The sequence below is a fragment of the Xenopus laevis genome, chromosome 4L, assembly GCF_017654675.1.
Source record: "Xenopus laevis strain J_2021 chromosome 4L, Xenopus_laevis_v10.1, whole genome shotgun sequence".
In the NCBI taxonomy this organism is placed as follows: Eukaryota; Metazoa; Chordata; class Amphibia; order Anura; family Pipidae; genus Xenopus; species Xenopus laevis.
In genome coordinates, this window is record NC_054377.1 from 125,253,431 (window position 1) to 125,271,740 (window position 18,310).

Below are 18,310 nucleotides of genomic sequence, written 5' to 3' on the forward strand. Positions count from 1 at the left end.
ATATGCAAATTCGGATTCGGTTTTGCCGGCCAGAAGGATTCAGCCGCATCTGATTCCTGCTTGAAAAAAGGCAGAATCCAGGCCGAATCCCGAATTCGGTGCATCTACTGTATAAAGAACAACAATATAGGCTTTATATAAAACCCTTAGCTGCACATAAATCTGTGACGGATTATATCTACGCAGCCTGAGTAACACAGATTGAATAAATACAAGAGGATGTGGAACGTTAGCAGTGCCTACAGCATCTCCCAATAGGCCTTGTGTAGAAATTACATGAGAACAAGTTGTACAGGTCTGGGAATATGGAGCGGGATAAAATGAATACATTATGTAGCCGGCTAGTAACTCAACAAGACAAGCAACAGAGAATGCGCAGTGTACACATTTAGCCACCCATCTGTTTCGGAGCCTGAGCGACTCGCATGACATCCTGCCATCTTTGTGCCAGGAACAAATAGTGTAGAAGAGAGAGATTTCAGCGCTGAAAGGAAACATGTCACTGTTAGTGGAGGTGGCATCTAAGCAATTAGATTGGGAACTCTATAGACATCAAGAGCCGTCAGGTGGGCACCCTCCCAAACACTGGTTAGCAACCGGAGCTGATTAAAGGGGGAAGGTGGCTGATTCAGTATTATTTCTGGAAAGGATACAAAGACTTAGTTAATAAAGGGAAAGAAAACTGCATGTAGCAATTCAATTATGGAAGGGTTGTATGTGTATTAGGGGCTTTTAAGATGCTGAGGAGCAGGGGTTCTTTCTGGTGCTACAGTTCCACAGGACCATGGAAGTGGGTTATTGTATTTTATACTATAATTAAATATTATATATAATATTATTCCTGATTGCATGCCCAATGATTAATAGCTTGATAAGGTTCATTCTTCAATGTCCATGATTGACAATATGAAGAGGCTGCTGAGGCAACAGATTTAGACAAGTTCCATGACCCCCTTCACAGGCTTCCCTGACCTATTTTTGCTGTGCAGAAGGGTTTTTGTTGGCAGTTTTTTTGGCATTTTCGTTTGCCTGCTAAATCCCAGTTGCAACACATTATGGACAGTAGCATAATTACACCCGTATGGGCCCAGGTGCAGGATTTGCATCTGAGCCCGCACAGGACCTTAGACCCCCAACCCAATACAAGCCCAAACCTGTTATTAATTTATTCCATCCTCACACTTCAGTGTCTCCATCTTGCCTCATGGAGGGGCAGACCCGGATGCAGTGGCCACTGCCCCTCCTGTAGTTACACCACTGAATATGGATCATATGCTGGAATTCTATACACATTTCATATGAACTAGTGCAAAACCAAAGGTGTCACAACACAACAACATGTCATGTAAGAAGGAATGTATAGAAAGTATGGTTTGGTCTTAAGGAAGCCCATTTACTTTGAAGCCTATTTATCAAAATTCAAACTTGTGTAACGTCAGAAGCTTTTTCTTAACATGAACGTTACTTAACCAAATATACTCCATTGAATAAAATTGTGGGGGGAAAAACTCAAGCACCTCAAATGTGTGGGTTTATAAGCTGAAAGCCTGCCCCAAACACTTGAATTGAATAGTTTACATTTTGCTTAGGACAACTTCTATTGACTTCTACATGACCTTGCACGCTTTGAGATGCTGACGCTTTACATTCAAGTTTTTTAGTTTAATAAATAATTTATTTGAGGTTATAATTCGAGTTTGTGAGTTTTAGTGCAAAAAAATTCAGTCCCTTAGTGTGAGGTTGGCCAAATAACAGGCCCTACAGAAGTAACCCATAGCAATTAGTGCCAGGACTTTTTTTTAATAAAGAACCCAACTATGAAAACTGATAGGGCCATATATTGACTGTCTGGTTCAACCCTAGCCATAATATATAATGAAACTAGTCTGGACTTCAAATACAAATTCTGCTCTGAGTAATTGAATATTAACTGTGCCTATATGTGATTATTCTCCAAGCTTCTCAGGCTAACGGCACACTCGACTGAAATTTGTCTAAACTTTTATTGTATGCGTTGCCTTATAATAATCACTGACTGGAACAGTGAAATTGATAAAGTTGATGAAAACTCTGTATTTCATTGTTTTGCTTATAGAGCCTAATATATACTGTATCATGTATATATATATATATACTGTATAGTACTTGAAAAAAAGACCGCACTCACAGGGCTTTCGCAAGAAAATAAGCCCCCATGGGCTGTGACATTTATTCCTCAACGTTTCGGCTAGCCAAAACGTTGAGGAATAAATGTCACAGCCCATGGGGGCTTATTTTCTTGCGAAAGCCCTGTGAGTGCGGTCTTTTTTTCAAGTACTGTATACAATTTTGTTACCAGCACCTAGGCGTGTACCTACCTTATTGTGGAGTGCACCACTGCGGAACTTATTTCTTGTCTTTTCTCTGTTCTTTCCTTTGTTCTTATTTCTCTTTCAAAGGCAACTGTGTCAGTGTTATACAGAGCAATACCTGGACATTTATATATATATATATATATATATATATATATATATATATATATATATATATATATAGATATAGATATAGATATAGATATAGATATAGATATAGATATAGATATAGATATAGATATAGATATATATATATAGATATATAGATATAGATATAGATATAGATATAGATATATATATATAGATATATAGATAGATATACAAATACTCACACATATTAATCTATATATATGTAAAGGGAATTGCAAGCCATGCTGTCCTTATGGGCTGGAATACCTCCCCCCCCAAAACAATATAAATTATAGCTCACAGAATCCTCTGGTATGATGCTGGGGAGCAGTGAGTAGATCATCATTTATTAAAGACAGCCAGCAGCATGTGGAAATACAATGAATATTAGCACAGTGTACAGGGCCAAGCTGTGGGATGGCTGCAGGGTTAATAAACAATACATGTATGTACAATGGCCTTTTGGCAGGTTAATGGTTTTGTTTAACACTACTTTGTGACAACCCACACAGTAAAATACTTTGTCTTTATTAATATGCTGCTGAAAAATAAGCAAAATCCAACTGATTATACCGGCTGCACAGCAGAACGAATCAAGGGCCTAATTGCTGTCAGGCTAAAGTTAATGTGAGATGTTGTACACATAGCCAGTAGATGGCAGTAGGACTCAGCTGAGATGAGTTCTTTATAGTTAAAGGGATAATGTCTTGGGTAACATGTTTCAAAGAAGCATCAGTTAATAGTGCTGCTCCAGCAGACGTCTGCACTGAAATCTATTTCTCAAAAGAGCAAACTGATTTTTTTATATTTAATTTTGAAATCTGACATGGGGCTAGGCATATTGTCAGTTTCCTAGTCATGTGACTTGTGCTCTGATGAACTTCAGTCACTCTTTACTGTTGTACTGCAAGTTGGAGTGATATCACCCCCTCCCTCCCCCTCCCCCCCAGCAGCCTAACAACAAATTAATGGGAAGGTAACCAGATAGCAGCTCCCTACACAAGATAACAAGAGAACTGCCTGGTAGATATAAGAACACTCAATAGTAAAAAAAATCCAGGTACTACTGCAACACCTTCAGTTACATTGAGTAGGAGAAAGAACAGCCTGTCAGAAAGCAGTTCCATCCTAAAGTGCTGGCTCTTTCTGAAAGCACATGACCAAGCAAAATGACCTGAGATGTCTTCTACACACCAATATTACAACTAAAAAAATACACTTGGGTCAGGAATGAAATTTTATATGGTATAGTTAATTATTTGCAGTGTAAATAGTGTAATTAAGAAATGACATTTTTTTAACTAGAATGGAACTCATCTCAGCTGAGTCCTGCTGCCATCTACTGGGTATGTGAAGAACAACTCACATTAACTATAGCCTCATTCTAGCCATTGATTTCAAAGGCATCCATCATAAGAAGGAAGACTTAATATATAGAATTAATCACATAACCTATCTATACAGAGAATGGTTACACTGAGCAAATTTGGAAAAGTGGAATATAACACAGTGCTTTGCATCTGTTTCTTTTACTTTACAACTTAACCCATTTTTTGCAGCGGAGCCCATTAAAGGGCAAGTCAACACCAAAATAAAAATTGGCCTAATAAAAGAAAACATAATTCTAAGCAACTTTACAATATACATTCATTACAAATTTTCTATGGTTTTTAAGTTATTTGTATATATGTATTGCTATTGAAAGCAGAGTGTGTCTGTTCCTTTCTATTCTCTGTTCTGAGGGCTCAGACTGATGATACAATGTAAGACAAGGAAACTAATGAACAGACCTGTCTTTGCTGGGTCAACTAAGATTTTTGCAACATTGTTTAAAAAGTAACAACCAGGAGTTATTTAAATTCTGCTTTCAACAGCAAACGTTTTTACAAATAACTTTAAAGCACTGATAATTTTTAATTAAAGTATATTGGAATTATGTATTTTTCATTAGGACTTTTTTTTAGGGGGTTGATTTGTCTTTTAAAGTCTCAAATCAGTATATTTAACAATAAAGAACTTATCTAAGCTGAGTCCTACTGCCACCTACTGGCTATGTGCAGAATATCTCTCATTAATTATAGCCTGACCACAATAAGGCCTTTGGCTTGTGGTGCTCAGTATTCTGTATAATGAGTTGGATTTGCTTCTGTAAGCACTTATTTTTCAGCAACATATTAATAAAGACAAAGGTTCTTACTGTGTGGGTTGTCACAACCCGGTGTTAAACAAAACCACAAAACCATTAACATGAAATACATGTATTGTTTATTAAATGGGCTGCGTTCCCATTAGGGATGTACCCAATCCATTTCTTTGGGCTTCAATGAATCCCAAATCTTTCATGAAGGATTCGGCCAAATCTTAAACCTGATTTGCATATGCAAATTAGGGCAAAGAAGCAGTTAAAAGAACTACATGTAGCATGCAAAATCACCTTGTTTGTATGATAAAAATTCACTTGATTTTAAGGATTTGTATTCAGTTCATCCAGTCATTAGGGTTCAGCCTACTCCTGCTGAAAAAAGCCAAATCCTGAACCAAAGCCTGGACTTGGTGCATCCCTATTTCCCACAGCCTGGCCCTCTACATAGTGCTAATACCGATGCTATGTTCTCATGTTGCTGCTGGTTGTCCTTAATAAAATATATCATAAAGAAATGCTGCCTGCCTCTGACATGATCTACTCACTCTCTAGCATCAGTCCAGAGCACTCTGTGAGCTATAATTCATACTATCTGGGGGGTATAACAGCCCAAAAGGGCAGCATGGCTTGCATTTCCAATAACAATAAATATATAAAAATATATATATAAATATATATATATATATATATATATATATAAAATATATATATATATATACAAAAGCCATGCATATCTTGTTAATTCTATCCTTATAAACGGTGAGTTCTGATGTCATTTCTGTCACATGACTCACTGAAACTTGTGCATTATAAGAAATAAAGTACCCCCAGTTGCCTTCGGCCTCGTGTTTTTATATGGTCATGAAACTCCTCGGTAACTTACAATATCCTTATATTTTACAAGAGGGGGTACTTTATGCACTATTTGTTATAATGATACCCCTACATACTGTATATAACCAGAGGTCTTGATTTGAGTATATTTAAAGGAGTATGAAGATGAAGTTCAGCATTTCTCATAACCAGCACATCAAAGTGTCCTCTAGCCATGGAGAATGGATGGAAAGCACTGGGGCTTCACATCCATTCCCCTGCATGGGGGATTGTCACCCTAATTAGGGAATTGTCACATTAATTGGGGAATTATCATCCCAAAACTAAGGCAAGAAGATAAACACTTAGACACAATATGAAGCCTTTCCAAAAATGTGTAAATGTATCTAACGTCAGACAACTGCAAAGGGAGAGTAACTGCAATATACTGCCTGGCTCATCATTCATTCCCTTTTATTCAAAAGCATTTTAGGTTTTGCTGGTGCCAGGAACAGTTGATAAATCTGCTGCTCTTGTGGCCTTACGTTTCTTGCAATCTCTGCTTTGCCTGCTCAGGCTTATAAACCATATATCACCCATGGGACAGGCAGAACATGTATTGCTATGAGATATTCAGAGATTGCCAGCAGATTTCTCTGTCCCAAGGAAGGAATGCAGATATTAGAGCACTTAATGAACATTTTGTGTTACTTTCATTCATGTAATGGATAAACTTGTATTTACCTGCAGCTTTTCATGGGTGTCCAGAATTCTGGATTGGAATGGAAAAATCTCAGTCCCACTTAGTGATCCTTATTATCCCCCGCATCCTCCATCTGTGGACAGCGGCTGTTTGCTCCATTACCAGAGTTAACTTAATAACGGCAAACTGAAAGGAGATGGTATTGCAGTAATTATAAGCGCAGCAAATTCCCCAGGGCAGCAGCGTGAAAGCCGTAATGTTTCTGTCAAGGACTGCTAGCTGGGAATGCGGTGAGCAAAAGCGTGACCATGCCCACACACTAATGAAGATCACTTTGAAATCAACTTCTCTAGGAGACACTAAGGGTGTAAAACAAACTATCTAGAGAAGTTGTTCCCAAATTGCTCCTATAGGAGCTCACACTAGTGGTTGGGGGCCAACAGGCCAGTTAGGGTGAGTTATATCTATTAATGGATTTTTCTGGAAGTCCAACCTCAAGGTCAGTTAGGGTGTGAAATATAATGAAATGAAGTTACTGATACAATAGCATGGTCCCAACTTATTAGACCTAAGAAGGGGAGGGTTTTATGGAAGACTGACAGAGGTTCAGGAGGATTGGGGCATGTTTGGGCAACACTGGGTGTGGTCAGGGAATATCAGTGGCTTGGCCTAAATCATACATGTTTATAACCCTACATGTTGGGAGGTATGCAGGTGTGTTTTCCCTATAGGTATAACCACGCTAGTAGCTGACCAAATGCAAGAGGAGGGATGGAAGTGGAAGTCGGAAAATTGTGTGATATATGCATAACTGGTGGAAACATGATACTAAATAGATACTATCCCTTATAACGGAAACATTACTTTAAAATACTTTTTACATGTAAATGAGACCATCAGCAGTTTCCAAACTGTGGGGCTGTGGCAGGGAGGCTAAAGGAGCCCATAGATGTAACAATTAAGATCTTTCTTGGAAAAGATCTTTCCAAGAAAGATCGTTAGTTTCAAAACACGTGTAGAGCAGAATCATCAGATGTACAGGTAGAAACAATAGAATTCTACCTGCATCTGACAATTCAGCAGTAACAATGGGCGATGTTAGGGTGGCTTCAAAGGCACCGATTAAAATTTTCCATCCAGCGTGATCGGTGAGCCGACCAATATCCACGTCTTCTGCAGATGGCTCATTTCCCAACATACATGCACCGGATATCGTATGAAAATTTGTTTTGTACAATTAATCTGTACGTCTATGGCCACCTTAAGACTTGAGGTTATTTGGGGTAGATTTGAGGAGATACAACTAAAAATATAACTTGAAAATCAGTTAGGGTAAGATAGGTAGAAACATTTGCTGCCATAGCATAAAACTAATCTACTTTAAAAAGTGATATTCCAATGTTTTCCTAATCAACTAGCCTTGTTGTAGCCTTGATCAAAGGAAGGGCTTGAACTGACAAAGTCCTACAACCACTGCTCCGGATGTTAATAATGAGTGCCACCATGATGGTGGGAAGCCAATTTAAGGGTCAACAGCCCCAATACTTGGAGAAACTAGGGTGGGATACTGAGAGTAACAAGCTTTTAGAAGGAAAGAATGGAGACAAAGAAACAAATCTAGCCAAGTTTGAATGGACACAAGAAGCAAGACACAATACACAATAAAATGCACACGATCTGTAATAGCTTACATTCTTGACAACCAAAAGCTGCATGAAATCAAGCAAAGTCCCATTAATCATAATGCTCCCTACCTGCTCTCTAAGCACAAGGGCTAACAAGTCTAACAAGCAAGGCCAGAATTAAACCCTAAAACTCACATTGAAGTGGTAGAGCTGGTGCCTTTGGGGAATTATGTTGTCCGTTCATGTGCACTCAGAATACCGTTGTGCATAATCAGGCAACGGATTCAGCCTTTCTTGACCTCTTGTACATGTACAATACCAACCATTACCTTTTTTCTTTTTGACATTTGATCGAACTCATTCTGATGTCAATCAGGTGAAGTGGAAAACCCAAGAGCGAGTCTTTACTTATTTATTATCTGGAGTAACAACAGATAAACCAACTGAAAGAGGTTGGCGGTCTCTTTGCATTCCATCTTTTTAATGCCATTATGTTTTAGTTTGGAAGTTAAAAAGTGATTGGAGATTCAGAAAAACATATCAGTACCGTTCGATCAATATTATGCAATCTCTGAGAGGCAGATCGACTGTGATGGGAGAGACTCAATAAAATATATGTATAACAAATGTATAACAGGCAATTTCATTTTCCCCAATAAAACCAAACATAAAAGGAAGAACATTCCCTTAGATTACCAAGCACTTTAAATCGCAAAATGTACTAGATGTACAATTGAGAAAGAATATGCTTGTGATCAGCCAGCTCATTTGTATCAGTCACGGAATTAAGAACCTGGATGAATAGGAGAATTTTTCCACGGAGCGTGCCTTAGGAACAGTACTAATAAGGCAGCAGAGAACAATCCAATCTCCTTCTGACATGCGGCAAAAAAACACGTCGGGACGACATCCTTTGGCTTTTTAACAGACATAAAAATGTACAGCAAATTCTTATTTCTATGTAAGTGCTCCCCCTTTAACATTAGTCTTACATTTATCATATATATTGTATATTTATCTATCTGACAGTTAGAGGAGATTAGTGGCAGCGGTGCATTGGGGTGTGCATGTGTGCTCCATTCTTCTTTCAATACAAAATTGCAATTAAACTGCTCAAAAATGTGTCTAATTAAATGTTTCTTTTACTATAGTTCTTTATATGCTTTTCATGTACCTTGTAGTTTGATATCATTTCCCTGCAAAACATATGCTTCTAAGAAGCCTTTCAAGCCAGGTACAGCTAGATGTGCTAATATTTCTAAATAAGCAAAGAGCTGTCTGAAGGCTGGCAAATTAGATGCAAATAAAGCTATTCTGCTGCCTTGGTTTTCAGAGCCGACTTGTTGGATTACCTGAAAGAACACCGCTTGTTCCTGATAAAGAACTCTTCTTTATTTCATCTTTAAAAAAGGGATAAAAAATGGTATTAAGCAGCACTGTGGCATCATACAGTATGCCATATGTATTACCTTCTTGTAGGGTACTCTGATCTTCCTCCATGTTATTATCCAGGGTTCCCCGATATAGGCCATTGTTGAGATCAAGGGTACCCTGATAAAGGCTACTGTTAAGAGCTAGGGAACCCTGATATAGGCCATTGTTGAGATCTAGGGTACCCTGATAAAGGCTACTGTTAAGATCCAGGGTACCCTGATATAGGGCCTATATCGGGGAACCCTGATATAACCCTGATTATCCAGGGTTCCCCGATATAGGCCATTGTTGAGATCAAGGGTACCCTGATAAAGGCTACTGTTAAGATCTAGGGAACCCTGATATAGGCCATTGTTGAGATCTAAGGTACCCTGATAAAGGCTACTGTTAAGATCTAGGGTACCCTGATATAGACCACTGTGGAGATCTAGGGTACCCTGATATAGGCCACTGTGGAGATTTAGGGTACCCTGATAAAGGCTACTGTTAAGATCTAGGGTACCCTGATAATAGCCATTGTTAAGATCTAGGGTACTTTGATATAGGCTGCTGTTATAATCTAGGGATGAAAAAATTGAGACCAGACTCTCCAATGAGACTTGCTTTAATATCTGATGAGTCCCAAGTTCATGTTCATGTTCATGTTAAGATATATGGGTACCATGATAAAAGTCACTGTTAAGATCTAGGGTAGACCGGATATAGAACACTGTTGAGATCTAGGGTTCCCTGATATAAGTCACTATTAATACCTAGGGTAGACCTGATATAGGACACTTTTGAGACCACACTACCACTCATGAACTGTTTCATGTTTGAAGTCTGCCTGAATTACCTTTTTCGCTGGGGATTGGTAAGACAAATATCAGACGGTCTTAAAATTGCAAAAGGACCCTGTTGCCCCAGTCCTTAGCTCAGGGGTGGATAGACCTGGACCATGTAATCTTTCCATGTATATAACTTTCCACACATGTAGCTGAACTTTCAATTTTTCCCTGATGGCATGAATCCATCGGCTGACTGGTTGACATGGATTTCTACATAAGCCCTATATGGATATGGTATGTGTAGCAACTCTGGTGATAGTTCCTTTACATCTTTCTTCCTGGAGGTTCATGTGTCCAGGTAAAAGAGTCATTACAAATAGAAATAGAATAAGGTGACCTCCCAAATAGATTTGGGTCTTACTGAAAAGTGGGAAGGGTTTGGGGTGGATCAGGGGACAGGGAAAATAGCGCAAGATCTGAATAATTCCATCCTATAAAGGTACAAACTCAGAGCATCCAAAGTTATTGTCCTCAACACAATCTTATATACAGTAGGGGTCTTCAGCAAGGTCTAAACAGGGGTCATCTCATTTAGTCCCTTGTATCCATTGGGCCCCTACAATGCAGCAGCTGTATTTAATCTGCAAAACTGCAGCCCCCAAAACAGGAGTGCAGAAGGGTGCTGGGATTTGTAGAAGGCTGATACATATATTAGATAGTTCTATTCATATAACAAAGTTTGTTTGCCTTGCTCCCTGTCACTACTAAAGCCAGCCTTGCACTCTTACCCTTTTCAAACACATCAATTCTGTGGTTTTTCAACCCATTTCTTTTTGTTGTACTCTGTGAGCTCTATCATTATTTTTCAAACCAAGTGCCAATCAGGAGACGTTGACCTCAATACAGAGCCAGCCATTTCACTGCTCTAATCATACACAAGGCAAACAGCATCTCAGCTCTGCAGTGCTCATTCCTGTGCATATAATATAAATCTACCTTCTATTTACAGTAGGCTTCTGACAGTTAAATAGCTGATTTGTTGCTACATTGTGTATGGTAATAACTCCAGCTATTAGCATTAATTGGCAGCAGGTAGAGGTTCAGCCAGCCCATAAAGAGGCATTATATACTGTCATTATGGGTTGTTTATCACATTCCTTTTCAAAATGTTCTTTATCTTTATGTTTATCTTACAACATTAATCAAGGCTAATTAGGGGGAATGTCTAGGGAAGGGACGCAGTTATAGTGAAACTATACCTCTCTCCTTCAGTTACTAAATCAGTGTAGCGGATTTTTAATTCTCTCATTAATCCCTTCCATCCCTCGGGCCATGCCAGACCAAGATGTCCCAAGCAGTGCAAATGGGACCCTGACACACAGGCAGATCAGTGCCAAGTAGGAGAACTATAACATGTCATATAAACACTAGGGATTCTTGGAAAAAACTTTTTACACAAATGGAAAATATACTATGCTTATAAATCAAGTTCAATCATAAGGGACTTTTATGTGTTACTATCCTATTTTTATATTGCACAAACATATTATTCAGTGTACTTCAATTCAGTTCCTTCCTTAGTGGTACTTACAAGATCCCTATCACATTTATACAAAACCCTAAAGCTGGCAATACATATGGAGGCCAAAAGAACGGATTTCTCCCCCATATGTCCACCTTCAGGTGGGCAATATTGGCTGATCCAATTGTTGGCCCTAGAACCCAACGATTGAATCACAACAAGGAGAAAATTGGTGGTCTGATTAGGGACTCAAGGGGATTTTTAAGCCATGCCGATTGACATCTGGCCTTGCCAGATATCGTTCAGGAAGCCCGTCGGAGGGCCCCATACACTGAGCAATAAGCTGTCTGTTGGGAGCGTATATCTGCCCATGTATGGGGACCTTTAGACCAGTTTCATCAGGCACCAATTAACCTGCGTGTTTAGTTTAGAAGCATTAGAGAAAACCCAAGCAGAACATAACATAACAGAACATACCAGATAGTAGATAATGTCCTGGTTGCAATAGTGATCAGCCAAAAAGGAGAACAGTGTATCAGCCCAGGCACAAGTATGGAAGCTGACCTTGGTTTATGCTAGCTGACTGCTAGGAGAGTCTCTAATATAGGGGTTTCCAACCTTTTTCACCCATGAGCAACACAAGCATTAAAATAGTTCCTCAGGTGTACCAAAAAAAGGGCTGTGTTTGGCTATTTGGTAGACTCTATGTGGACTGACAGTTTAAAGGAGGTTCTGTTTGGCAGTAAATCTGGTTTTTATGAAAACAAAACTTGTTTTCAAGCCAAGAATTAAAAAATAAGCACTTGCTTTGAGGCCACTGGGAACAACATGCAAGGGGTTGGTGGGCAACATGTTGCTTGCAAGCTACTGGTCGAGGGATAACTGCTCTAATAGCTTGTCTGGGATGAGAGAGGTAGCTTTGTTTGCCGTAAGGGTAGCTTGTAGCCCTAATGAGGAGTTTAGTGTAAAAACACTTCAAAACCCTCTGCCTATGCATTATCCATGCTATATTTTGGTACTGAGAGAAAAATTGAGGTGTACACATAAATGGCAGACCTTGACTTTCTAACCGCTGTGGCATGCTTTGATAAATAATGGATCTACGTTGATTCATTGCATCTATGTGTAGCATGTCATGAAGGCTTGGTGCAGGATTTTTTTTGCGACGAGGTTCCCCACCCACAAGCGACATTATTACACTGACACATCAGCAGTAAGAGCACAACTACGGCCCAGGCAGACACACAATGACCACTGTCTGTCCAATAACTGAGGTACGTCCAGAAATCACTCTGTGCAGACACCTTGTTCCTTTACTTCGGCCAGATTATTATAGGGTCTAGTCTCTAATAGGCTGTTAGGAATTAACATGTGTGTTATCACCTACAATGGGCCCTAATTTGTCATCTCTGAGCTATTACCTCTAGTCACATAACGATTTGTAAGATATTATCACCTTGTAATAAATACAACATTATTATCACCTCATTTATCAAACTTAATGCAACAAAAGAAAGTAAATAACGTAATAAATTAGGCAATACAAAAATAGCATGCAGTGTGCAGTTGGTAATATAGTGGATGTACCCCAAGGTATTAATCAGAGAGAGGAGGAGGTAGCAGGAAGGGAGGTAGATTTTGCTGAGCAATTAAAAGGCAGAAAGACAGTGATAGTTCCCCTTTAATGCATTCCATTCAGCAAACTGTTACTCAATGTACAGCATGATGAATAGCACACAGGACAGCACATCATCCCTCACATACGCACAAGTTCTACATCAGCAAAATAGAGAACTGTAGGGGGGTGGGGGAATTCATTTTCACAAATGTAGAGTCAGCTGAAAACGAGAATATTACTGGAGTCAAATTAGATTTAAAATAAAGTCAGATTCACAAAAGCCTTAGTCTGTTTCATGAATAAGGCAGTTTTGTGTGCTTTGGAGGCAATTCGTCATTATAAAAGCCATTTACTAATCTGTCTGAACAATTTAGGACAGTTTGAACACTGTGTACGTTTTTTGGCTTGATTGACAAACATTTTGCTGCCATTTAAAGGGCATGTAAAGTCTAAAATATAATAAGGCTAGAAATGCTGTATTTTGTATACTAAATATAAGCATGAACTTACTGCACCACAAGCCTAATCAAACAAATAATTTATGCTTTCAAAGTTGGCAACAGGGGGTCACCATCTTGTAACTTTGTGAAACATCTTTGCAAGACTAAGACTGTGCACATGCTCAGTGTGGTCTGGGCTGCTTAGGGATCGTCATAAACAAAGCTGCTTGAGTTCTGCATGGCTGGGAAGTAAGGCGGGGGCTCCCCCTGCTGTTCATAAGTATGATTGTTTCCCTGCTCAGCAGTTAGGGACCATCTGACAATTCCTATCCACAGCAGTAAATGAAGGGAGAATTTCACTGCATACAGTCAGGTTTCTTATAAAAACAGTACACATTTTTTATTAAAGTATATTGGAGATAGGTTTCTTTTTCATTAAAGAAAGTAAAAATGGGATTTTATTTTTTTGCCTTTACATGCACTTTAAGACACCTGATTAAAAAAAAAAGGGAGTTGCAAAACTTCATCGCTTTTCACATTCTTTGGGGAAAAAATGGCATGTGTAAGTTTAAAAAAATGGCTTTTAGACATTGTGAATTTGACAAAAAATTATTTTCTGGTGTAAATGAACTTTTTATGCCATTAACAGATTAATGCCATGTTTATGAATTCCCTCCAGGCAGCTATTCAGGCTGTCGGGGTGCCATAGAAACTGTAGGGGTGCCATACAAACTATGTGAAGAAAACAACACATCCGGCTGACAGAGTGTAGGGTCATCAAATCCAAACTTGAAAAATGACTTAGAGCAGTGAATGTACCGGTTCTGCCTGCGGCTGCTTAATCATTGTCTCTGCTGGACGGTGCCTTATTTGTGCTTAATATGCCTTCTACTGCTGTGCCCTACAGACTTTTTCCTACAAAAACTTCTTTAAAGGGACATGTTACAATTCATAGAGTCTAGTTCTCTTTCTGATTCCTCGCCAGAAGTCTACAAGCTTGTTCTTCTTGTAGAGGAAAGAGCATTTCAGTATTTTGCTTTCTTTTCATTTCATAGATCTCATACTTTTATGTCCACTGAGGATGCCACTTGGACACATGTTATATTAATTCCAGTGCTTTCCAAAATTGTGGGGTTGGCACCCCTTGGGGGACATGGAGCATTGGTAGTGAGGGCTCAGCCCGAGGCTTAGGGACATTGGCTATTTGCTCTCCTAGACTTGAGAGCTTGGAAATCAATTAAGATAGGATATTGGGTAAATATGTATCTGCTGGCCTAGATATTCTTGGAACTATGGTTGAATGACTGATACCCTGATATTTTCCTATACCTGTACCCTTTTTATGAGTTAAGGGGGCTTTGACCAAATGTTGGACCTGAAAGGGGCAACAAACTGAAAAAGTCTGAATTGTATCCACCAACAGATCCCTTAAAGGATCAGTATATATATATTATCTATTGTGAAAGTAGGGTTGCTATCTGGCTGATATTTCACTGACCTAGTTAGTAAAATACCAGTGACAGCCAGACACGGTACAACAAATAAAAAACTACCTGTTGTTCGGGCGCCTTCTAGACTCCCTACCTCTGTCGTGTGCACACGATACCAATGTGTGAGTGCATTACCAACGTATTCGCCACCACCATTGTGCGCACCACCATCATTGCGCACACACAAGCTGCCACCAACGCGTGCTCCCCTACCCCCAGCTCAATCTTTCACCTAATTCCTTTCAACTTTCTCCTCTATCCAACTTTCTCAGCGCCAACCCATGGCTCCTCCCCAATTCTCCTCCTCTCACATTCCTCCCTATCAGTTATATGGCTGCACATACACCTGAAAGGGAGGGGTGGGGCTTGGCAAAGTCTCATTGGAAAATCGTAGTCCACAAGTTTCCTAACCTCAGAGTGTGTTAAAGTTCTAAGCTCTAGAGAAACTACAAAATCCAGCATTCCTCGCTCTCCTCACACAAATTCACCAATCAGCGCACTATACAGGAAATTGCGTTCCGGGTTTCCTGTAGGAACCTGGTTATATAGATGAGTCTGGGCGGCATGCGCCCCTACAAATGTGCACTAGGCCCTGGCCTTTGTGGCCTTGCCACAAATCTGGGCCTGGTCATTGCAGATAGATACTTACCATTTTTTAGCCTACCCAAACAAAAAAATAACCATCTGCCTATGCCCTTCCTGAGGCGAGCGTCTGGGGAAGGAATCTTTAGTTAACACCACTGGGGAGGGGTCCAAGACAATGTGCAATGTTAAGGAAAACCGATGTTGTTTTGGAGCACAAATATCTTCAGCTGATTCTGCACTATGTACCTTTACCCCAAGCAGAAATGCTGCTGGAATAAGTATTAAGGGACACACACTTGCTTATGCCTGGTGAAAACATAAATCATCCTTATGGTGTAGCTTCAGTTTCCCTGTTTGCCTTGTTCAGTTCAGAAAACCCATAGATTTTTTTTTGATTACAAGAATAGGTTAAAAAGTATGTTCAGCACAAGCCCTATTCATTACACTCATATTGAACATGGGGTATACTTCCCTTTTAAGTAGTTGTTCACCTTTAAATTAACTGTTAGTATGATGTAGAGAGTGATATTCTGAGACAATTTGCAATTGATTTTCATTTTTTATTATTTGTGGGCTTTGCGCTATTTAACTTTTTATTCTGCAGCTCTCCAGTTTCAATTTTTCCAATTCCAAATGACAATAGCAACCATCTGAATAAGAGACTGGAATAGGAACATGAGAGGCCTGAATAAAAAGTAGCAACTACAATACATTTGTAGCTTTACAGCGCATTTGTCTTTGGATGGGGTCAGAGACCACCCAATTGAAAGCTGGAAAGAATCATAAGAAGAAGACAAATAATTCAAAAACTATAAAACAGAATAAATGAAGGCCAATTGAAAAGTTACTTAGAATTAGCCATTCTATAACATACTAAAAGTTAACTTAAAGGTGGACTACCCCTATAAGTCTATATATGTAGTACAAATAGCACTCATTTGGAAACAACTGCCACTAGGAATATGATCAGGATAGCAGTTGTATAATGTAATGTCTATTGAATGTAACTTTACTGGCACATGCAATAATCCAAGTGAGATGAAAGACAGCTATGGACAGAGTCTGCTGTACTAAAACAAGGAGTGCCTAGGAAATGATATGTGTGAAGGAGAATATATGTAACTACCCCCTGCTAAATGCAGTACTGAAAGCTGAATTCTGATCTTGCCTAGCCTTACACTTTGAATTTCATACCCTTAGACTGTAAACTCTATTGAGCAAGGTCCTCTTTACCTCCTGTATTCTTTGTAATCTGTATGTTTGATGGACACACCTATGTATTGTTCAGTGCTGCAGAATATAAATATGTGTTCACTACAATAACAATATGATGTTGCAAATTCTCTGATTAAAGGTATATGTCCAACAGGGGGAGTGCTTGCCAAACAGATGGTTAGTAGAACCCTGCGTTACTAGTTCTCGAAGAAGCGGATTATTATTTGCCCAGAAGGATAGATGCTCATAAGTCAACTGTCCACAGGCAATGTGTATATATAAGTAAGAGCATATCCAAAGGTCCTTCACACTGGGTATTCTCTGGTCATGTTGCTTTGCCCCTTACCCAATGGCTGGTCTACAGGGCAGGGAAGTAGGGGGAAAGTTTGGAGAATGATCTCTGGAATAAACATTTAGACCTTAGTATTTCTGAGAATGTTTGGAAACCTCCATTGCTTAGGTTTTAAACAATGTCTTTGTATGAATTTACTGACTATTGTACTGATTCCCATGCACAACAGCACTGTACAAATAAAGTGATGCTTTCTGCCCAAGGAACATCTCAGCTCCTTTGTACTCAGTACAGAAAACGTTGGTGTACAAAAACACACACACACACACATATATATATATATATATATATATATATATACTTTCTTATTTACTAAACTCATGTGACTGGTACAGCCATGATCCTCCCGTGTGCGTGTTATAATGCTGTATTTCTCTTGTCTTTTATCTTATGCAGAGAAAAAAAAATAGCTTGATCTGTCTGCGTCAAAAGGTTTTTATTCTACTCAGCCAATTCCAGCAGGTATTATACATCTTGTTCAGCAATCAGAGTAGAGTGCTTGCTCGCTGAGTGTAGCTTAGGAAATTAATATGGTATTTCTGCTATAGCTGAACTAATAAAGGATGCCCTGCATGAACACTGAGAGATACAGTGATAGCAGTTATGTACCAATACCTACTGCCTGAGCTCTTTTAACGTGGCATCTCAGAAGATAAAGTATAGTCTTAGGGTCCTTAAATACAGGCATTTAGTCTTATTTCCCCTTGCAGTGGCTTTTAATGCTTTCTATTGGATGGGAATACAGGAGTTAATGGAGCCGATTCATCCCCATGGTGCCTGTACTCGTGGCACAATGCTGAACTGCTGAATGTAAGTTGGACACGCAGTGTCTCACCTGTGCTCTGTGGTTCAGCCTGATACTGTAGGGACAAGCAACCTAGAGATGAATAGGCTCCTTTAACTTTTGCATTACCATGCTGTTAAATAAATCAAGAGTAAGTATAAGAGCCGAGGAGCTGACTGCCCTTTAAATTTGTTCTGTAGGGAAAATGAGTGGCAGGTAGTGCTGTATGGTTCAAAGGGTTACTTTATAGCATTCAGGCTGAATACATATTGGGGTCTATTTGTTAGAAAACAAACTACAGAAAGCATGTAGTTTTATGCATTAAATATTACTTACAGC